Genomic DNA, 23,784 nt, shown 5'->3' with positions numbered 1-23,784 from the left:
GTACACTACATTTATTATTAAAACACACCTTTTTAGCTTTGCTTTTCCTTAAGGGGCTTTTTAGTCATTCCATTTGTGTTATTCTTTAGTTTTTATCCTCATGTTTGTTGTGTAGTAAATGTTTCAGTTTTTATTTTCATTGTCATTATTTGCTTTTTCCTGTGAAGCTCATTGTGTTGCATTCCATGTCTGAAATGTGCTGTAGAAATAAGGCTTGATTTGATTTGATTTGGTATTGGCTACGTTTTATAAAAAAAAAAATCTGATTACAAGTTTATTTGACCAGTACACTCCAGGCATGGTACATTTATATTTCACAATCATGAAGATACTTCCTATTTCAAGTCCATTCACCAGCTCCATTATTCACCAGCTCCATTATTCACCAGCTCCATCATTCACCAGCTCCATTATTCACCAGCTCCATCATTCACCAGCTCCATTATTCACCAGCTCCATTATTCACCAGCTCCATCATTCACCAGCTCCGTTATTCACCAGCTCCATTATTCACCAGCTCCATCATTCACCAGCTCCATCATTCACCAGCTCCATTATTCACCAGCTCCATTATTCACCAGCTCCATCATTCACCAGCTCCATTATTCACCAGCTCCATTATTCACCAGCTCCATTATTCACCAGCTCCATTATTCACCAGCTCCATCATTCACCAGCTCCATTATTCACCAGCTCCATCATTCACCAGCTCCATTATTCACCAGCTCCATTATTCACCAGCTCCATCATTCACCAGCTTCCTTATTGTCATAATTTAACTTTAAGGAAACGACTCCCTCTGCTGGCCAAATAAGATAACATTCCTTTAGTCTCAGAACTGTATTGACTCAGGTCAATCTCTCCCTTTCCACAGGCCTTGTTTCATGTACAGTATGGCTTCCATTTACTCTGGTATTCACATTATGCTGAAAAACCCCAAGACACCCCGGGTAGAAAAACTGAACCATGCCCATTTTACACTGATGATACAAGTGTTTTATTAAATGTCATGATTTCTAACATTTATTTCTCTCCAGGTTATAATTGAAAGGATTCAGGAGTTGCCTCAGAGACCTCCTCAGCGTCTGTCTCCACTGTGCTGAGCTTCTGTAAGGGCATCCTGTCCTCCCCAGTCCTCTCTGTCACATTCAGGGACCTACTGACCATCAGGGCCTGGATGGCCGAGGATGACCCACGTGTTGGCTAGCACCTGAGTAGGGACATCCGTGGTAAGGTGGATACCATCCGGCAGTCTGCCCTCTTCCTGCCAGACCACCTCCAGGTGTATAAGGAGGAGCCAGGGATGAAGAAAGGGCTGGCAGGGAAGGGCCTACTCTCCCCAATCCACTCAATACTTACAAAGCTCTGTGACACTGCTCTCCATTATGCGGTGTGGTCGAGTTCCCTCCCGCTGTTCTTCAGGTTCTCATTGTACGCCTACTGTAAAGGAGAGGATAATAAAGAACACAGTTAATCACCGCGGTGGATTTCATTAACGTGGTGACTCGCAAAGACATGTTTGATGGTGAAAACTGCAGCTTAGCTCTGCTGGCTTTGGAGAACCTCTTGAATTTATGCTTGACGGGAGACATTTACAATGTGGCGGCTGACAGGATAAAGCACAAGGAGGTTCAGTTGTTTTTCTATAGGAAGGTGGTTAGGATGTTGTTTGACAATGCCCAATCCCATTATATCAGCATGGTACCGCTGTCTAAAAGCCCTGCTCAGTCTCAACCACCTGATCATAGAGCCGGACGTGGACGAGCTGCTGTCAGCAGGATGGATTGACTCCAACTGCACAGAGCCACGGGTTAGGAAGGCACACGAGGCCTTCATCTCCTCTGTTCTCCTGACCTACGCCAAGCTGAGGAGCTCCTGGCTGTCATCTGCCACCCAGCAGTGGATGAGTTCCGACAGCCTGTTCTTCCAGAGTCAGTGCAAAGGACGCTCAGCAGTGGATTTATTTTTCTTTTCTTTTTTTCCCCACCTTTATTTAACCAGGCTAGTTGAGAACAAGTTCTCATTTACAACTGCGACCTGGCCAAGATAAAGCAAAGCAGTGCGACACAAATAACAACACAGAGTTACACATGGAATAAACAAACATACAGTCAATAACACAATAGAGAAAAAGTCTATGTACAGTGTGTGCAAATTAGGAAAGATAAGAGAGGTAAGGCAATAAATAGGCCATTGTGGCGAAATAATTACAATTTAGCAAATAAACAATGGAGTGATACATGTGCAGAAGATGAATGTGCAAGTGGAGATACTGGGGTGCAAAGGAGCAAAAAATAAATAACAATATGGGGATGAGGTAGTTGGATGGGCTATTTACAGATGGGCTATGAACTGGAAGGAAAGGCGGCCAAAGGATGAATTGGCTTTGGGGGTGACCAGTGAAATATACCTGCTGGAGCGCGTGCTACGGATGGGTGCTGCTATGGTGACCAGCGAGCTGAGATAAGGCGGGGCTTTACCTTACAAAGACGTATAGATGATCTGGAGCCAGTGGGTTTGGTGACGAATATGAAGTGAGGACCAGCCAACGAGAGCGAACAGGTCGCAGTGGTGGGTAGTATATGGGGCTTTGGTGACAAAACGGATGGCACTGTGATAGACTGCATCCAAGTTGCTGAGCAGAGTGTTGTAGGCTATTTTGTAAATGACATCGCTGAAGTCAAGGATCGGCAGGATGGTCAGTTTTACGAGGGTATGTTTGGCGGCATGAGTGAAGGATGCTTTGTTGCGAAATAGGAAGCCAATTCTAGATTTAATTTGGGATTGGAGATGCTTAATGTGAGTCTGGAAGGAGAGTTTACAGTCTAACCAGACACCAAGGTATTTGTAGTTGTCAACGTATTCTAAGTCAGAACCGTCCAGAGTAGTGATACTGGACGGGCGGGTAGGTGCGGGCAACGATCGGTTGAAGAGCATGCATTTAGTTTTACTTGCATTTAAAAGCAGTTGGAGGCCACGGAAGGAGTGTTGTATGGCATTGAAGCTCGTCTGGAGGTTAGTTAACACAGTGTCCAAAGAAGGGCCAGAAGTATACAGAATGGTGTCGTCTGCGTAGAGGTGGATCAGAGAATCACCAGCAGTAAGAGTGACATCATTGATGTATACAGAAAAAAAGAGTCGGCGTGAGAATTGAACCCTGTGGCACCCCCATAGGTGCAGACAACAGGCCCTCCGATTTGACACACTGAACTCTGTCTGCGAAGTAGTTGGTGAACCAGGCGAGGCAGTCATTTGAGAAACCAAGGCTGTTGAGTCTAAGAATGTGGTGATTGACGGAGTCGAAAGCCTTGGCTAGTTCGATGAATACAGCTGCACAGTATTGTCTCATTGATGGCGGTTATGATATCGTTTAGGACCTTGAGCGTGGCTGATTTGCACCCCTGACCAGCTCGGAAACCAGATTGCATAGTGGAGAAGGTACGGTGGGATTCGAAATGGTCAGTGATCTGTTTATTAACTTGGCTTTCGAAGACCTTAGAAAGGCAGGGTAGGATAGATATAGGTCTGTAGCAGTTTGGGTCTAGAGTGTCTCCCCTTTGAAGAGGGGGATGACCGTGGCAGCTTTCCAATCTTTGGGGATCTCAGACGATACGAAAGAGAGTTTGAATAGGCTAGTAATAGGGGTTGCAACAATTTCGGCTGATAATTTTAGAAAGAGAGGGTCCAGATTGTCTAGCCCTGCTGATTTGTAGGGGTCCAGATTTTTCAGCTCTTTCAGAACATCAGCTATCTGGATTTGGGTGAAGGAGAAATGGGGGAGGCTTTGGCAAGATGCTGTTGGGGATGCAGGGCTGTTGACCAGGGTAGGGGTGGCCAGGTGGAAAGCATGGCCAGCCGTAGAAAAATGCTTATTGAAATTCTCAATTATTGTGGATTTATCGGTGGTGACAGTGTTTCCTAGCCTCAGTGCAGTGGGCAGCTGGGATGAGGTGCTCTTATTCTCCATGGACTTTACAGTGTCCCAGAACATTTTGGAGTTTGTGCTGCAGGATGCAAATTTCTGTTTGAAAAAGCTAGCCTTTGCTTTCCTAACTGCCTGTGAATATTGGTTCCTAACTTTCCTGAAAAGTTGCATATCGCCGGGTCTATTCGATGCTAGTGCAGTACGCCACAGGATGTTTTTGTGCTGGTCAAGGGCAGTCAGGTCTGGAGTGAACCACGGGCTATATCTGTTCCTGGTTCTACATTTTTTGAATGAGGCATGCTTATTTAAGATTGTGAGGAATGCACTTTTAAAGAATAACCAGGCATCTTCTATTGATGGAATGAGATCAATATCCTTCCAGGATACCCAGGCCAGGTTGATTAGAAAGGCCTGCTCGCTGAAGTGTTTCATGGAGCGTTTGACAGTGATGAGTGGAGGTCGTTTGACCGCTGACCCACTACAGACGCAAGCAATGAGGCAGTGATCGCTGAGATCCTGGTTGAAGACAGCAGAAGTGTATTTGGAGGGCAGGTTGGTTAGGATGATATCTATGAGGGTGCCTGAGCTCCATCAGCCTGTTCTCCATAGGACGCTCAGCAGTGGAGGAGCTCCGACAGCCTGTTCTCTATAGGACGCTCAGCAGTGGAGGAGCTCCGACAGCCTGTTCTCCATAGGACGCTCAGCAGTGGAGGAGCTCCGACAGCCTGTTCTCCATAGGACGCTCAGCAGTGGATGAGCTCCGACAGCCTGTTCTCCATAGGACGCTTACAGTGGATGAGCTCCGACAGCCTGTTTTCCATTGGACGCTCAGCAGTGGGTGAGATCCGACAGCCTGTTTTCCATAGGACGCTTACGGTGGATGAGCTCCGACAGCCTGTTCTCCATAGGACCCACCTCTTGCAAAAACTGCTCACTCTCCAACAAATTAAGAAAGTTATCCTAAGCATGAGCTATAGGACAGACTAGAGCTTCAGATGTCCTCCGCAGAGCAGTCCAGCACATTGTGGGGAGAGAAGATCCTCAACTTGGCCAGCAGAGTGACCAGCTATGGGACTGCCAGGTCAGTAGTATGGATGCCAGCATCTACCCAGTGGCACATTGGTACCTAGTTACCACAAACCTACTAATGATCTCGCTATACTTCTCAGAGGACAAAGTGCTTCATGTAGCTGAAGTTCTCCTCAGCTCCTTACTTCAGAAGACACCAGACTACACCACTGAGAAGCTGTCTGTCTCTCTCATTTTAAAACATCTGCTTGAGAGCCTCATTCTGGTCGAGTTACCCATTACTTACTCTGCTGTGGTCAGATGTGTCACTCAAAGGATTGTGGGGATTCTCAGCAGCACCCCAGACATGACCCCAGGCCATCCAGCACTCATGAAGTTAAGTGAAGTCAGTTGTTCAACAGCTGGAGACAAAGTAAGTGCAGTAACTCAGTCAGACGGTGATGTCACTGAAGCCCCCTCTGCTTTGAAGAGACTGGAGGCCATAGCCCAACACATACTGAGCTCTAGTACAACTGGAGCCTCTATAACCCTATCTCAAAGTCAAGCCGATAACCTTTTAAGCTTACTTCAAGTCACCGATGCTCTTAACCCAGATCGAATGTCATCTGAAGACTTTTCAGGGCTCTTTTTGTTCTTATTCCTCATGGTCACAGACACACAGCTACATAAGGACGTGAAGCCTGCAGTGACAATACATCTGCCGAATCAGCTCTTCAGTCTCATGGGATCACTTCTGGCAGGGAATAATTCCCATCATGTTTTAAAGATTGTGCATGGGAGTAGCCTCTTGGAGGCAGCTTTGGCAGCTCTCCTTTCACACTGCAATAAGGGCCTCTCAAACTGTGGACAGCTCTGCTTGGCTGACTTTCCTAAAAACCGTCCAGGATTTCATCCAGTCCCTGATCCTATTGATAATCCACAGAATGAGCAGTGTCTGTCTCAACCAAGAGAAATGCCCCACCTACGTGGTCAATAGCAAGGTGGCCGTTATGGCTTTGTCTACTGTCCCAGGAAACACTGTTCTCTGTACAGCTCCTGCTTGCGTCTTTGAACACGCTGTGCCAGGCCATGACCTCCAGCCTCAGCAAAACCAAGCAGCTAGATGAGACCCTGAGCCACTTGCTGGGGAAGAGCACTGCTGTCATGGGCCCTGCCATCCAGGCCAGCCTGCTAGTCTGCTAGGCCAGACCTTCTCTGTGGATGCGATGACCGGGATGGTGAGGAGCGAGCTGGCCTGCGCTTGCCTACAGGATGAGCCTAGCGAGGGCATCCCCCAGGAGAGTCTAAGTCACATGGGTCTCTATAGGAACTTCAGCCAGCAGATCCTACGAGAGCTGTGCCCATCCTGACACCCCATTGTCTTCCTGGTCTCATCGCTCCACTTCTTTTCACTCTCTCATTCCACAACAATGCACGTTTCTTTTTCATTTTTAGATTGACATTGACATTTTAGTCATTTAGCAGACACTCTTATACAGAGCCACTTACAGTTAGTGCATTCATCTTAAGATAGCTAGGTGGGACAACCACATATCACAATCATAGTAAGTACTCTTTTCCTCAACAACGTAGCTATCAGCAAAGTCAGAGCTAGTAAAAGAAAAAGAGATCAGACTTGGTAGTGTGTTCTGAGATGGTAGCGTGTTCTGAGATGGTAGCGTGTTCTGAGATGGTAGCGTGTTCTGAGATGGTAGAGTGTTCTGAGATGGTAGAGTGTTCTGAGATGGTAGCGTGTTCTGAGATGGTAGGGTGTTCTGAGATGGTAGCGTGTTCTGAGATGGTAGCGTGTTCTGAGATGGTAGCGTGTTCTGAGATGGTAGCGTGTTCTGAGATGGTAGGGTGTTCTGAGATGGTAGCGTGTTCTGAGATGGTAGAGTGTTCTGAGATGGTAGAGTGTTCTGAGATGGTAGCGTGTTCTGAGATGGTAGCGTGTTCTGAGATGGTTGGGTGTTCTGAGATGGTAGCGTGTTCTGAGATGGTAGAGTGTTCTGAGATGGTAGAGTGTTCTGAGATGGTAGGGTGTTCTGAGATGGTAGCGTGTTCTGAGATGGTAGGGTGTTCTGAGATGGTATCGTGTTCTGAGATGGTAGGGTGTTCTGAGATGGTAGCGTGTTCTGAGATGGTAGGGTGTTCTGAGATGGTAGCTTGTTCTGAGATGGTAGCGTGTTCTGAGATGGTAGCTTGTTCTGAGATGGTAGGGTGTTCTGAGATGGTAGCGTGTTCTGAGATGGTAGCGTGTTCTGAGATGGTAGCGTGTTCTGAGATGGTAGCGTGTTCTGAGATGGTAGCGTGTTCTGAGATGGTAGCGTGTTCTGAGATGGTAGGGTGTTCTGAGATGGTAGCGTGTTCTGAGATGGTAGCGTGTTCTGAGATGGTAGCGTGTTCTGAGATGGTAGAGTGTTCTGAGATGGTAGCGTGTTCTGAGATGGTAGCGTGTTCTGAGATGGTAGCGTGTTCTGAGATGGTAGCGTGTTCTGAGATGGTAGGGTGTTCTGAGATGGTAGGGTGTTCTGAGATGGTAGCGTGTTCTGAGATGGTAGCGTGTTCTGAGATGGTAGAGTGTTCTGAGATGGTAGGGTGTTCTGAGATGGTAGCGTGTTCTGAGATGGTAGCGTGTTCTGAGATGGTAGCGTGTTCTGAGATGGTAGCGTGTTCTGAGATGGTAGGGTGTTCTGAGATGGTAGCGTGTTCTGAGATGGTAGGGTGTTCTGAGATGGTAGCGTGTTCTGAGATGGTAGGGTGTTCTGAGATGGTAGCGTGTTCTGAGATGGTAGCGTGTTCTGAGATGGTAGGGTGTTCTGAGATGGTAGTGTGTTCTGAGATGGTAGCGTGTTCTGAGATGGTAGCGTGTTCTGAAATGGTAGCGTGTTCTGAGATGCTCACCTGTACATTGTGGGATTTCCTGCTGCTGATAATAGCTGTAATAACCCTCCAGTAAATGTCCATGTTAACGTCCTGTACCATCACTGACAAACATGGGTGACTAAAACAGACATCATTCAGAATTTCACAGAATTTCTCTTGAAAACAAATTAATAATAAAATACAACGAATAACGAAGTTTCTTGCTGCCTGATTCCAGAAACCTGCTTAAAAGTGTTCTGACTCATTGCATCTCAGATGATGTCTTCCTTGGTAGTAAGTATTCACTGTGACTTTTGATGTGCTGTGCTTTATTGAGGACTGTTCATCCAAATAAATGAATGCCGCTGAAAAATATTATTTGAGGTAGAATCATGCAAAATCTAGTTATGGTTAAGGTACAATGTGTCCTCACTTACAAACCTGCTTCCATGCTTCAAGAGGGACAAAACAAAGCATTGGATTGGCTTTGGCATTGACTTAACATGGAATTGAAGGGTAAATGTGTTTCCTATTTAGCGTAGAAACCCCCTTTGGGCATTGCAGAAAGAAACAGTCTGGCAGTCCGTTACAAAGCATGTCACGCTTCTCCTGCTCTGCACTGTCTCCCGTGTCTTGGATGTGATTTGGGGGAAGAATTGGTTTAGCTGTGGAAAGCCAATGTTGGGCTGCAGCAGTAAGTGTCTCCCTCCCTGTTTCAGTCTCAGTATGCAGCAGGGAGAGTGACTACCTGTCCCATTTAATCAAACTGAATCTGATTTCATTTATCAATATGGCTGCCTCTCACCTCACTGCAACTCTGCAGGAATAACTAACGTTAGGTGTTACCATACACAACTAAAATCCCTCACTGTATCCACAACACTTACAAACAGGAATGTTGTCTCACTCCAATTGGTGTTCCAGTATTTCTGTTTTTCTCTGTTCTCTCTCTGGGTTACACTTAGTACATTGAGAACCCACACAGGATGTAGTATTTCTCTCTCTTTCTGTCCTTTGTCTCTGGTTCAACTCCCACTGTCCTCTCTTCTCTCAGTTTCTAGTGAAGGAGTCTGGCAAGCAGACAACCCTGACCGCTGCTCTGACCATGCCAGTGTTAGACACTCTGCTCCGTCATGGGGAGGGGATGCTCTCCAACCCCCACGACGTGACCCTGGTGCTGGGGGCCCTGCAGTTTGTCCCCCTTGAACATCTGATCATGGAGGTTACCACACTACCTTTGAGTCCATCCACGAGGCTCTGTTTGCAGTCATCCAGTGTCACCCGCAGGTTAGTGTGCTAGGTTCGATACATGTCACTTCATGCATCTTTTTATGTTATAACCAATCCTTGGGCATAAGAATGGTTCTTTCTGGGGATGTTTTTAGTTGATGTCATTGTGATTATGAAACTTTGATTAATTTACTTTATCTCTCGATATTCCCTTTGTCCATGGAGTTCTTTGATGTATTTTGGAGGGCGTCTTGTGCTGAATAACACTACAGCAGAGCACATTTTGCCTGGGGTTTGATAACACTACAACAGATAACATTTTGCCTGGGGTTTGATAACACTACAACAGAGGACATTTTGCCTGAGATTTGATAACACTACAACAGATAACATTTTGCCTGGGGTTTGATAACACTACAGCAGAGGACATTTTTCCTGGGGTTTGATAACACCACAGCAGATAACATTTTGCCTGGGGTTTGATAACACTACAGCAGAGGACATTTTGCCTGGGGTTTGATAACACTACAACAGAGGACATTTTGCCTGGGGTTTGATAACACTACAACAGAGGACATTTTGCCTGGGGTTTGATAACACTACAACAGATAACATTTTGCCTGGGGTTTGATAACACTACAGCAGAGGACATTTTGCCTGGGGTTTGATAACACTACAACAGAGGACATTTTGCCTGAGATTTGATAACACTACAACAGATAACATTTTGCCTGGGGTTTGATAACACTACAGCAGAGGACATTTTGCCTGGGGTTTGATAACACCACAGCAGAGGACATTTTGCCTGGGATTTGATAACACTACAGCAGAGGACATTTTGCCTGGGATTTGATAACACTACAACAGATAACATTTTGCCTGGGATTTGATAACACTACAACAGATAACATTTTGCCTGGGATTTGATAACACTACAACAGATAACATTTTGCCTGGGGTTTGATAACACTATGGCAGAGCACATTTTGCCTGGGGTTTGATAACACTACAGCAGAGGACATTTTGCCTGGGGTTTGATAACACTACAACAGATAACATTTTGCCTGGGGTTTGATAACACTACAACAGATAACATTCTGCCTGGGGTTTGATAACACTATGGCAGAGCACATTTTGCCTGGGGTTTGATAACACTAGCAGAGGACATTTTGCCTGGGGTTTGATAACACTACAACAGATAACATTTTGCCTGCGGTTTGATAACACTACAACAGATAACATTTTGCCTGGGGTTTGATAACACTATGGCAGAGCACATTTTGCCTGGGGATTGATACCAGTACAGCAGAGGACATTTTGCCTGGGGTTTGATACCAGTACAGCAGAGGACATTTTGCCTGGGGTTTGATAACACTACAACAGATAACATTTTGCCTTGGGTTTGATAACACTATGGCAGAGCACATTTTGCCTGGGGTTTGATAACACTACAACAGATAACATTTTGCCTGGGGTTTGATACCACTACAGCAGAGCACATTTTGCCTGGGGTTTGATAACACTACAACAGAGGACATTTTGCCTGGGGTTTGATACCACTACAGCAGAGCACATTTTGCCTGGGGTTTGATAACACTACAGCAGAGCACATTTTGCCTGGGGTTTGATAACACTACAGCAGAGCTGGTTTGCCTGGGGTTTGATAACACTACAGCAGAGCTGGTTTGCCTGGGGTTTGATAACACTACAGCAGAGCTGGTTTGCCTGGGGTTTGATAACACTACAGCAGAGCTGGTTTGCCTGGGGTTTGATAACACAACAGTAGAGTTGGTTTGCCCTGGGTTTGAAAACACTACAGCAGAGCACATTTTGCCTGGGGTTTGATAACACTACAGCAGAGCTGGTTTGTCTGGGGTTTGATAACACTACAGCAGAGCTGGTTTGCCTGGGGTTTGATAACACTACCGCAGAGCTGGTTTGCCTGGGGTTTGATAACACTACAGCAGTGCACATTTTACCTGGGGTTTGATAACACTACAGCAGAGCACATTTTAGGGTTTGCATCACTTCTCTGAAGTACAACACAAGGAGCCCTGTTTTGTGCTCTTCTAATCTCTGGTCGGGGATTCGTTTCATATTCACAAGTAGGTTCTTCTGATTTTCCTTTTACCCAGACACCCTCAGGGTGTGAGGATCAATCATTGTCAGTGCTGTGGATTCCTTCTTCTCCCTCCTTCCCCTGAACCACAACTCAAGCCATGCTTCTCGGTAATCGAAAGCCCTAGCACTTGAATATGTCCATGTACAGAGTGTCTGATTTGTGTTTAATTTGCTGTTCACGATAGAAAAAACAGTACTTCCTTTATTGTGTCATAAACAATGGAATGCAAGGCTTAGACGGGTAGATGGAAACAGTGGTTGCTTGCTAAGGTGCTAGCACAGACATTGTGCACTGCAACAAAGAGAATATTAGAGTTGCTCTCTTGGCAAGTGAAACGGTTGGCATGCCTAGTGTTTTATCCTGCAGCCAGGAAATCTATTTTAATGTAATTTGGTGCAAACATCAGTGTCCACTGATCCACGGTGCGGACTGACCCTTAGAAATATTTAGTCTTGTTCATAATAATAGTTCTCGCTGAAGCAAAATTTGAATCATACCTTTTCACTGCCAAATCACATGAACTTTATTCAATTTACAATACTTTGACAATAGCAAGCAATTCTATGCTATATGGTTTTTCATTCTCAATCCCCTGTAATCTCCCTGTAATGATGCGTCTCCTGAAGGCTTCCCTTCTCCCTGTAATGATGCGTCTCCTGAAGGCTTCCCTTCTCCCTGAAATGATGCGTCTCCTGAAGGCTTCCCTTCTCCCTGTAATGATGCGTCTCCTGAAGGCTTCCCTTCTCCCTGTAATGATGCGTCTCCTGAAGGCTTCCCTTCTCCCTGTAATGATGCGTCTCCTGAAGGCTTCCCTTCTCCCTGTAATGATGCGTCTCCTGAAGGCTTCCCTTCTCCCTGTAATGATGCGTCTCCTGAAGGCTTCCCTTCTCCCTGAAATGATGCGTCTCCTGAAGGCTTCCCTTCTCCCTAAAATGATGCGTCTCCTGAAGGCTTCCCTTCTCCCTGTAATGATGCGTCTCCTGAAGGCTTCCCTTCTCCCTGTAATGATACGTCTCCTGAAGGCTTCCCTTCTCCCTGTAATGATGCGTCTCCTGAAGGCTTCCCTTCTCCCTAAAATGATGCGTCTCCTGAAGGCTTCCCTTCTCCCTGTAATGATGCGTCTCCTGAAGGCTTCCCTTCTCCCTGTAATGATGCGTCTCCTGAAGGCTTCCCTTCTCCCTGTAATGATGCGTCTCCTGAAGGCTTCCCTTCTCCCTGTAATGATGCGTCTCCTGAAGGCTTCCCTTCTCCCTGTAATGATGCGTCTCCTGAAGGCTTCCCTTCTCCCTGAAATGATGCGTCTCCTGAAGGCTTCCCTTCTCCCTGTAATGATGCGTCTCCTGAAGGCTTCCCTTCTCCCTGTAATGATGCGTCTCCTGAAGGCTTCCCTTCTCCCTGTAATGATGCGTCTCCTGAAGGCTTCCCTTCTCCCTGTAATGATGCATCTCCTGAAGGCTTCCCTTCTCCCTGTAATGATGCGTCTCCTGAAGGCTTCCCTTCTCCCTGTAATGATGCGTCTCCTGAAGGCTTCCCTTCTCCCTGAAATGATGCGTCTCCTGAAGGCTTCCCTTCTCCCTGTAATGATGCGTCTCCTGAAGGCTTCCCTTCTCCCTGTAATGATGCGTCTCCTGAAGGCTTCCCTTCTCCCTGTAATGATGCGTCTCCTGAAGGCTTCCCTTCTCCCTGTAATGATGCGTCTCCTGAAGGCTTCCCTTCTCCCTGTAATGATGCGTCTCCTGAAGGCTTTTGACACTGTGTAGGTGTTGACTTGGGAGGCCTTATACTTGCATGGACAAATAACATCTGTCTACACACCTGTCACACAGGTTTACCTAAATGTTCATACAGAATATTCCTTGGCAGCTGCTGCTCCGATTTCCCTAGCTTGATTCAGCCTATCACACAAGCACCCAAGGGAGTGACTAGCTTACCCCATGACTATTATACTCAGTCAACCTTGGATCCAGGCCAGCACCTAAGTTAGCCCGTTTCCACTTGACATTGAACATATTTTGGGGGTGCTAACCAAAGAAAACATCCCACTGCCTCCCACTGTAGGCAATAAAACAGAATAACTTCAGAATCAATTTCTGAAAAGGGCTGTTGGTCTGTGCCAGATGGGTGCTTAAGTGGAGGCAGATGTGCTCTGGAGAAGGGCACGTCTTTGGCGTGAACACTGGAGGATGTGTGGAAATGATTACCTCGCCGACTGATGACTCATAGGAACATGGTAGCGCCTGAGCCTGAGAATTGAGGGCATTTTTTCTCTTTCTCTCTCGTTGGGAGATAGCACATGGCACCTTCCTCTCCTCAGCCCATACCAAAACAATTACAGACCTCCAAGAACAGGGTCTAACAACCGTCTGACAAATATAGACCCACACAAATGCTTCAGTTTGATTATGTATTAGATTGTTTTCTTCTCAAATGTAAAATGCTTTAAAAGCATTTTATAGCTAAATTAATACAATCTAAATGTCTTTCAAATGCAATGTTGTCAAAGTTGAACTTTTTGTAACGTGGCCCTTTTTTGGAATGTGCCCAGGTGAAAGCGGTGCAGTCTTACCTCAACTGGTTGTACCGCCTGGAGGTCTCCTCATGCACGAGGGGAGACAGAAGGGTGAGGCTGAGAGAGGTAAGGCCATCGGTTCATGTAATCATTTATTCACTCACTCAGCCACTACTTCATACGTTAATCCAAGTATTCACCCATTAACTCATAATCTCAATTGATAGGAATGCCATTGGCATTTACAGGAATTCTGTGCATCCTATATATTATTCAGCAGTTTCTATTTTCCTGCTGGTTCCCATTGAAGAACAGCGACCAACCATCTTCATGTGTACTAAATGTCTTCATGTGTACTAAATGTCTTCATGTGTACTAAATGTCTTTATGTGGACTAAGTGTCTTCATGTGTACTAAATGTCTTAATGTGTACTAAATGTCTTCATGTGCACTAAATATCTTAATGTGGACTAAGTGTCTTCATGTGGACTAAATGTCTTCATGTGGACTAAGTGTCTTAATGTGTACTAAGTGTCTTTATGTGTACTAAGTGTCTCCATGTGTACTAAATGTCTTCATGTGTACTAAATGTCTTCATGTGTACTAAATGTCTTCATGTGGACTAAGTGTCTTCATGTGGACTAAATGTCTTTATGTGGACTAAGTGTCTTCATGTGACTAAATGTCTTCATGTGCACTAAATGTCTTTATGTGGACTAAATGTCTTCATGCGGACTAAATGTCTTCATGTGTACTAAATGCCTTAATGTGGACTAAATGTCTTCATGTGGACTAAATGTCTTCATGTGGACTAAATGTCTTCATGTGTACTGAATGTTTTCATGTGGACTAAATGCCTTAATGTGTATTAAGTGTCTTCATGTGTACTATATGTATTTTTCAGCCTAAAGGGCACCCTTAATCATCACACCGCTTGACAAATATACTGTATGACAAAGACAGCCTGTTGTTTTAGAAGTTGACATTTACATTTACATTTAAGTCATTTAGCAGACGCTCTTATCCAGAGCGACTTACAAATTGGTGCATTCACCTTATGATATCCAGTGGAACATGATATTTAGCCTGGGTTCTTCCCAAGGGACTCCTCTGTATAAATGTGCTGTCAGTGTCAAACAACTCCAGCATGCTTAGGGGATGTGATTTTGGGAAAGAGGTCATCATAATGGGAGATTTTAACATTAATTATGAAGACAAGTCTTGTAGGAAAATCCTCAAACAGATCACTAATACCTTTGACCTTATACAGCTAGTTAAAGGGCCAACCAGGGTGGCTTGTTGCTCTAAAACACAGATTGATCTGGTGTTCAGTAATAAACCAGAGAGAGTGACTAAATCATTTAATATGGTTACTGGGCTATCTGATCATAATCTGACACTTACAGCCAGAAAGCTTTCTAAGAGCAGGTTTAAGCTCTCTACTGTTAGAAAGCCGGATCAACTAAGAATACCTAAGAGTGAATTCAATTATTTTGAAAATGCAATTAATGGAATTAACTGGAATGATCTCTAGTCCTATACAGATGTGGAAGCTGATTATCAGGTGTTTATATCCACAATCCAGACTACAATAACTGGCTTCCTAAAGAAAATCAAATCCAAACCTGGCAAAAATAATACTCTTCCTTGGCTACATGGAGAAATCTGGAAACTGACGATGAAAGATCATGCTCTAAAAACAGCCCTGATGTCCAAATTAGAGCATGACAGACATAGGTTTACCATGTTGAGAAATAAGGTGATGAAAGAAATCAGACAGGCCAAGGCAAACTTTTTGATCAACATAATTGGTGAAGCAAAGGGAAATTATAAATTGATCTGAGAGAATCTAAAAAAGTGAACAGGGAAAGACCATAGTAACACTGCACCCCCACTGGGTTCCTGGGTTCAGCGCTAGTGAAGGACACTCAACCTGTCTTCATCATAAGGGAATTTTCTGAGTCAGAGGGGAACAAGGTGATTATCTCACCAAAGAACTCTAAAGTCAAAGATGTGTTTGGGCTGGACTCTACCTTTCTTAATAACTACAAAGAGTCACTCATTGGCCCCATTACTAAGGTCACCAACAGATCTATTGGTCAGGGGGTGTTTCCAAGGGTCTGGAAGTCTGCCTTAATAACGGCCATCATTAAATCAGGCAACCCTGCTGACATAAGAACTACAGGCCCATTAGTATATTACCTGTGGTGTCCAAGTTGCTGAAAAGTGTGTAGCAGAACAACTGATTGCCCACCTCAACAACAGCCCCTTCACATTACACTCCATGCAGTTTTGCTTCAGAGCAAAACACTCCACAGAAACGGCCAACTGCTTTCTTCTGGAAAATTGGAAGTCCAAGATGGACAAAGGGGGCGTTGTTGGCGCTGTGTTTCTGGACCCAAGGAAGGCTTTTGATACTGTTAACCATGAGGTTCTCATCACAAAACTGTCCAAGTTCAACTTTTCCCCCCGATGCCTTGATATGGATGAAATCATACCTAGAAGGCAGAACTCAGTGTGTCAGAGTGATGATGTGGGCGTGCCCCAAGGGTCAATACTGGGGCCCCTCCTGTTCAGCCTGTACATGAATGATCTGCCTTCTGTCTGTACTGGGTCTGAAGTTAAAATGTATACAGATGATACAATGATATATGTGCATGCAAAGAGCAAACAACAAGCTGCACAAGAACTCACTACTGTAATGGTCCAGGTGACAAAATGGCTCAGTGACTCATGTTTGCATCTCAATGTGAAAGAAACAGTCTGCATGTTCTTCACAAAGAGGGTAACTGATGCTACTGAGCCAGATATCTATGTGTCAGGGGAGAAGCTCCAGGTGGTATCCGATTTTAAGTACCTTGGCATCATACTTGATTCCAACCTCTCTTTTAAAAAAAGGTAACTAAAAGTTCAACCTAGCTCATTTCTGATTCATGCGAAATTGTTTGACTACAGAAGTAACAAAACTGTACTTCAATGCTATGATACTCACCCACTTAACATACTGCTTGACTAGTTGGGCCCAAGCTTGCTGTACAACATTAAAACCCATTCAGTCTGTCTACAAACAGGCTCTCAAAGTGCATGATAGGAAGCCCAATAGCCATCATCACTGTTACATCCTCAGAAAGAACGAGCTCCTGAGTTGGAAAAATCTTGAGTAATACAATCGACGCATGTCTTGTATTCAATATCCTAAATGGCATAGCTCCCCTCAGCTTAATACTTTTATTAAACAGAAAACGCAAACTCATGGCAGCAGATCCACAAGGTCTGCCATGAGAGGGGACTGGATAGGTTCCTTAAGGAAAAGCACCTTTAGTCAATCTGCTTTCTCTGTGAGAGCTTCCCATGTCTGGAACTATCAGACACACACAACTGCACCACCTATCACACCTTTGCAAAAAATATGAAGACATGGCTAAAGGCCAATCAGACTTGTGAACATAATCCTCAGCTGTGTTTTGCCGTTTTCCATGTTGTCTGTTGTCTGTAGGTGTGGAACAACTTTGTTGCTGTTATGGACTTTGTTTTGTTGCTTTTTGTGCTATTCCTCTGTCTGCATGCTACGTGTTGCTTGTTCTATGTTTCTCTGTCTGCATGCTACGTGTCGCTTGTTCTATGTTTTTCTGTCTGCATGCTACGTGTTGCTTGTTCTATGTTTCTCTGTCTGCATGCTACGTGTTGCATGTTCTATATTCCTCTGTCTGCATGCTACGTGTTACTTGTTCTATGTTTCTCTGTCTGCATGCTACGTGTTGCATGTTCTATATTCCTCTGTCTGCATGCTACGTGTTGCTTGTTCTATATTTCTCTGTCTGCATGCTACGTGTTGCTTGTTCTATGTTTCTCTGTCTGCATGCTACGTGTTGCATGTTCTATATTTGTCTGTCTGCATGCTACGTGACGCTTGTGTTCTCTGTCTGCATGCTACGTGTCGCTTGTTCTATGTTTCTCTGTCTGCGTGCTATGTGTTGCTTGTTCTATGTTTCTCTGTCTGCATGCTACGTGTCGCTTGTTCTATGTTTCTCTGTCTGCATGCTATGTGTTGCTTGTTCTATGTTACTCTGTCTGCATGCTACGTGTCACTTGTTCTATGTTGCTCTGTCTGCGTGCTATGTGTTGCTTGTTCTATGTTACTCTGTCTGCATGCTACGTGTCGCTTGTTATATATTCTCTGTCTGCATGCTACGTGTTGCATGTTCTATATTTCTCTGTCTGCATGCTACGTGATGCTTGAGTTTCTCTGTCTGCATGCTACGTGTCGCTTGTTCTATGTTTCTCTGTCTGCATGCTACCTGTTGCTTGTTCTATGTTACTCTGTCTGCATGCTAGCTGTTGCTTGTTCTATGTTCTCTGTCTGCATGCTACGTGTTGCTTGTTTTAAGTTCTCTGTCTGCATGCTACGTGTCACTTGTTCTATGTTTCTCTGTCTGCGTGCTATGTGTTGCTTGTTCTATGTTACTCTGTTTGCATGCTACGTGTTGCTTGTTCTATGTTACTCTGTCTGCATGCTCCATGTTGCTTGTACTATGTTTCTCTGTCTGCATGCTACGTGTTGCATGTTCTATATTTCTCTGTCTGCATGCTACGTGACGCTTGTTCTATGTTTCTTTGTCTGCATGCTACGTGTTTCTTGTCCTATGTTGCTCTGAGTGTGCTCACTGCTCATTGTTTGTCTGTATTGTTATTGTAATTGTTTTTAATAACCTGCCCAGGAACTGGGGTTGAAAATTAGCCACCTGGCTAAAACCGACACCTTTACTGAAATGTTGATTAATGTGCACTGTCCCTGGAAAAATACAAATAAACTCAAGCTCATGCTGTCACCAGGCTAAGCAGTCCTGTTAGTAGGGCAGGAGTATTGAAGGATAAAGGAGAATATTATAGGTGTGTCTTATCATGTTTTTTATGCTATTTCACACATGAAACTGGGCCTATTTCACACATGAAACTGGGCCTATTTCACACATGAACCTGGGCCTATTTTACACATGAAACTGGGCCTATTTCACACATGAAACTGGGCCTATTTTACACATGAAACTGGGCCTATTTCACACATGAAACTGGGCCTATTTTAATCAGCAGAGCTCATCCAGTGGAAAGAGAGAACGGAAGAAGAATGTCATGTTATATTTCTGTAGCTGGTTGTATGTCCTGCTGGTCCCCTAGGACAGGATCAAGAGCAATGTGAGGGAAATCTAACATTCCCTCTGAGGAGACATGAAAAGCACAGTGCACAGCGGGTGTCCCGGACAAGCTCGTGGATGGACACCTTTTAAAGTGTTGTACTGCTGCATGCATCCCTGATGAGTTGAATCAGTGTTGAGGAGCTGTATTCAGCTTTGTGATCAACATATTCAGGGATACATTATGTTTTCCTGTTTCTAAAAGGAGCAACAAAGTCTCAACATCAAAGCCTTCCTGACGTTGTTGACGAAAAGGAAATAATGACATATTCAATTATGCAACAGTGATTGTCTTCAGATGGGGTTTATTTTTAGAAATCATATATAACATGTTGTTAGTGGTCGTCTTCCTCAGCCGAAGGAGGCCAACTCTGTACACATCTAGGCAGCCCTCCCCTGTTCCAGGCACAGGAGGAAGGGTCAACAAGAGGAGATGGAGAGGAGCAGCTTGTTGATTTGAACTAGCATATAAGGCTCAGTGCATCATGTATCGGGTCCTGGCTGGCCCTGTGAAATATAGTAACCCTCACAGGTGACAAATTGCATGGAGACTGGGTTGTTTAACAACACCTCTCACCCTGACAATGGTGGCCATATTTCTCCCCTGTTTGTTTTCAGCATGTGAGCTGTGCTTTACTGTACATCTAATCAGTCAAGAGAGAAAAGCAGGGATGGGGAAATTGTTCCAGCCGGGCCTTTGTATTCTGTAATGGGCTATACTGTTTGTTTTATGCAGACTGTGAGCGTAAACATTAGTTTATACACAATTAGAATGATTAAATAGCTTTTGTTGCTCCATATTCTGCTCTTAGCTATCATGATTAATGTCTCGGCTTATACAAAACCCTGTTGTTATTGTTCTGCTCTGTCACAATGCATTGAAAGTATATTCATTCTCAACCGCATGCTGGAGATTTGATTCAAATGCTGTGCTGTCATCAGTTATATCCAGCCCACGTCTGTGTCAGGAGCACAGTGCAGTCTGAACACCCACTGTGCTGTCATCAGTTATATCCAGCCCACGTCTGTGTCAGGAGCACAGTGCACTCTGAACACCCACTGTGCTGTCATCAGTTATATCCAGCCCACGTCTGTGTCAGGAGCACAGTGCACTCTGAACACCCACTGTGCTGTCATCAGTTATATCCAGCCCACGTCTGTGTCAGGAGCACAGTGCACTCTGAACACCCACTGTGCTGTCATCAGTTATATCCAGCCCACGTCTGTGTCAGGAGCACAGTGCACTCTGAACACCCACTGTGCTGTCATCAGTTATATCCAGCCCACGTCTGTGTCAGGAGCACAGTGCACTCTGAACACCCACTGTGCTGTCATCAGTTATATCCAGCCCACGTCTGTGTCAGGAGCACAGTGCACTCTGAACACCCACTGTGCTGTCATCAGTTATATCCAGCCCACGTCTGTGTCAGGAGCACAGTGCACTCTGAACACCCACTGTGCTGCATCAGTTATATCCAGCCCACGTCTGTGTCAGGAGCACAGTGCACTCTGAACACCCACTGTGCTGCATCAGTTATATCCAGCCCACGTCTGTGTCAGGAGCACAGTGCAGTCTGAACACCCACTGTGCTGTCATCAGTTATATCCAGCCCACGTCTGTGTCAGGAGCACAGTGCACTCTGAACACCCACTGTGCTGTCATCAGTTATATCCAGCCCACGTCTGTGTCAGGAGCACAGTGCACTCTGAACACCCACTGTGCTGCATCAGTTATATCCAGCCCACGTCTGTGTCAGGAGCACAGTGCACTCTGAACACCCACTGTGCTGTCATCAGTTATATCCAGCCCACGTCTGTGTCAGGAGCACAGTGCACTCTGAACACCCACTGTGCTGTCATCAGTTATATCCAGCCCACGTCTGTGTCAGGAGCACAGTGCACTCTGAACACCCACTGTGCTGTCATCAGTTATATCCAGCCCACGTCTGTGTCAGGAGCACAGTGCACTCTGAACACCCACTGTGCTGTCATCAGTTATATCCAGCCCACGTCTGTGTCAGGAGCACAGTGCACTCTGAACACCCACTGTGATGCATCACTCAAAAGTCACCATTTTGTAGAAGTTGTCCCACTTCTAAAGTTCTGTCTGAAATAAAAGTTTAACCCTCAGTGTTTGGCGTGGTCTAGTTTTTTAAAAGCTCTCCTCTTCTATTCCCCAGCCCCTGAGACCGATGCAGCGGTGCTTTTGAAGTGTGCTTGCTTGGTGGAACGCATGTACTCCCACACCGCTACCACAGCCGAGGGCTTCACTATCCTCTCCTCCTTCATGGTAGCACAGTACGTCAGTGAGTTACAGAAGGTAAGATCTCTGGTTTTCTCTCATCATCAAGGACGATGGTGATTAGTAAAGCTGGGCAATATGAACAAAAATGCATTCAATTGACTGAATTATCACGGTAACGATCAATTGAACGATAAGTTTGTAACATTAACTACATTATCAGTTTTTTTTACATTACCCTTAAATCCACAACTACTAATTTGAATGCTGTATCTATCAATTGTCCCATTTAACAATCATCCATATTACCAAACTTACTTCCTTTCAAACTTCAGATTTCTCTTGTAGGACCCTATAGGTTATTTATCATAGTGAACGATATCAGCAGAATGTCCACGATAAGTTGTCGGTTTGGTCAGTGTCGATGTCGATAAGTTGTCGGTTTGGTCAGTGTCGATGTCGATAAGTTGTCGGTTTGGTCAGTGTCGATGTCGATAAGTTGTCGGTTTGGTCAGTGTCGATGTCGATAAGTTGTCGGTTTGGTCAGTGTCGATGTCGATAAGTTGTCGGTTTGGTCAGTGTCGATGTCGATAAGTTGTCGGTTTGGTCAGTGTCGATGTCGATAAGTTGTCGGTTTGGTCAGTGTAGATAAGTTGTCGGTTTGGTCAGTGTCAATAAGTTGTCGGTCTGGTCAGTGTCGATAAGTTGTCGGTTTGGTCAGTGTCAATAAGTTGTCAGTTTGGTCAGTGTAGATAAGTTGTCGGTTTGGTCAGTGTCGATGTCGATAAGTTGTCGGTCTGGTCGATGTCGATAAGTTGTCGGTTTGGTCAGTGTAGATAAGTTGTCGGTTTGATCAGTGTCGATGTCGATAAGTTGTCGGTTTGGTCAGTGTCGATAAGTTATCGGTTTGGTCAGTATCGATAAGTTGTCGGTTTGGTCAGTGTCGATAAGTTGTCGGTATGGTCAGTGTCGATAAGTTGTCGGTTTGGTCAGTGTCGATGTTGATAAGTTGTCGGTTTGGTCAGTGTCGATAAGTTGTCGGTCTGGTCAGTGTCGATAAGTTGTCGGTTTGGTCAGTGTCGATAAGTTGTCGGTTTGGTCAGTGTCGATAAGTTGTCGGTCTGGTCAGTGTCGATAAGTTGTCGGTCTGGTCAGTGTCGATAAGTTGTCGGTCTGGTCAGTATCGATAAGTTGTCGGTCTGGTCAGTGTCGATAAGTTGTCGGTTTGGTCAGTGTCGATAAGTTGTCGGTCTGGTCAGTGTCGATAAGTTGTCGGTTTGGTCAGTGTCGATAAGTTGTCGGTCTGGTCAGTGTCGATAAGTTGTCGGTTTGGTCAGTGTCGATAAGTTGTCGGTCTGGTCAGTGTTGATAAGTTGTCGGTTTGGTCAGTGTTGATAAGTTGTCGGTTTGGTCAGTGTCGATAAGATGTTTCATATCTTCTCTTATCATCCCAACAAGCCCTTACATCTGAAGGGAATACACTCTATCTGCAAATTGAATACAAGGATTTTTATTTGATCCATGGCTGTTTGTATTGTGGTGTTGTACTATACATGGGACCATTTAGAGCTACTAAGGCAAGTCCTCTGGACTTCTCAGATTTGAAGGAGAGAGAAGTCAACATTTCATTTCCTCCATAATCTTGTGTCCCGCCCTGCGCCAACTTGTACTCGAAAGGACTGTACTTTCTGTAAAGTCTAGTAGACTGTTTTTTTCCGTCGGTTTGGTTATGTGATGCCGTCTGAGCATGTCTGGCACTGTCTCAGTGTGTATTTTCCATGGAACAGGCAGAAAGGGAAGATGCATGAGGATTACCTTGGAATGTAAAAATCCATGGGAAACTCTTTGAGTAAGGATTAAACAAAGGATTGATTAAGGCAATAGTTGAACACTGCCATGGTTCTTTCCAGGTAGACTAAGTGCTTTTGTTGTCCAGTTTCCAGCTGGCAATACATTGTATTCCTACCAGGCTTTCAAAACTGCCTTGGCTGCGTACACAAACAAAGGTGTAAGGAAAAGGCAAAACACAGATCAGCCATCTCACTCATCACACCAACATTATGACGGTTACATTTTAATACCCCTTCCCCAGCCTCAAACGCTCAGTCAAATTGAAACCAGTTTTTTTGGGGCCTGCCTTTCAAAGATAATGTCTACTTTTTAAAAAATATTTGAAGATGTGCATGCTTTCCCCTGAGAGAATAACTTCACTGGGCTGTTTGTCCACTTCTATCTGAAACATCCTGGTTGGTACTGCCACACTGCCTCTCCCTCACCTCTCCTCCACTCCTCTCTCCTCCACACCCTCAAGGTGACTCTGCAACCTGACATCAAGAGGCACCTGACAGAGGGAGTCTACAGGATCCTGGACCTCTGTGTTGAGCAGGAGGTGAGGTTTCTGAATACCATCCTCCAGATGGGTCTCAGAGAAGTGTTCAATGAGCTCTACGGTAGTTACACTCATTACCATAAAAGCCAGTGGCAAGGAGAGGAGAAATAAACTGCCTGGGACTCTCCTCTACCATCTCCCTTTCCAGAAAGATTGTCTTTATTGCAGGCACATTTTTTTTCTTAACAAAACAACTGTAGATTCTTAACAATACATGTACATTTGATTTTTTATGTCATATGGTGAAAAATAACAAATCATTCGTAGGTCTGCTGAGGATGAGAGTAGATGATTGTAATACC

At 44.8% G+C, this 23,784-nt stretch overlaps 1 pseudogene; it reads left to right on the top strand.

The window, feature by feature from the left end:
• The first annotated feature begins 1,177 nt into the window (after positions 1–1,177).
• Positions 1,178–23,784, top strand: LOC115153637 (unhealthy ribosome biogenesis protein 2 homolog; annotated as a pseudogene).

The sequence above is a fragment of the Salmo trutta genome, chromosome 18 (assembly GCF_901001165.1).
Source record: "Salmo trutta chromosome 18, fSalTru1.1, whole genome shotgun sequence".
NCBI lineage: Eukaryota > Metazoa > Chordata > Actinopteri > Salmoniformes > Salmonidae > Salmo > Salmo trutta.
This window is presented reverse-complemented; position numbering and strand designations above follow the sequence as displayed.